A 555-nucleotide genomic window follows, 5' to 3' on the forward strand; every position below is an offset into this window, starting at 1 on the left:
CACATCGACCCCGGGGCCTTGACCGACAGCGCTAATGAGTTCACATCGACGCTCCGGCGACGCCTGATAGCCCGCCACAATGCCACAACCTACTACAATACCAAATTATTTAAGTATTTAAAAAAAACATCTATAAAACGCAAAGGCTGACTGTCTGTTACGTCCAAACATTTAAGATTTGTATTGATTTTTTAATATGACAAATTCAATTTTAAAGCACCTATTTTATCTGTGTAACCAAAATTAAAATTCAACTAGAATATCATTTTTTAAATAATTTTATTAACATGAATTATCTATCGCACTAATCTATACAGTTAGTACCTTCACATGATGTGTAGGTTTTCGTAATATAATTTATGAAGTAGTAAGTAAATTGAAATACCTAAAAACAAATATGCGCCGCCATATTGTTGCATTTCTCATGCAATGTCCCGTTCACAAAACAAAAATCAAACAACAAAAGGAAAACACCGACAAGCCGGTTACTAAACTTTTTTCTTTATTTCGAAGAACTAACGCGTGCGCGACGAACGAAAAAGGTGCTATGTCGCA

The sequence above is a fragment of the Papilio polytes genome, unplaced genomic scaffold (genome assembly GCF_000836215.1).
Source record: "Papilio polytes unplaced genomic scaffold, Ppol_1.0 DF823691.1, whole genome shotgun sequence".
Classification (NCBI taxonomy): domain Eukaryota; kingdom Metazoa; phylum Arthropoda; class Insecta; order Lepidoptera; family Papilionidae; genus Papilio; species Papilio polytes.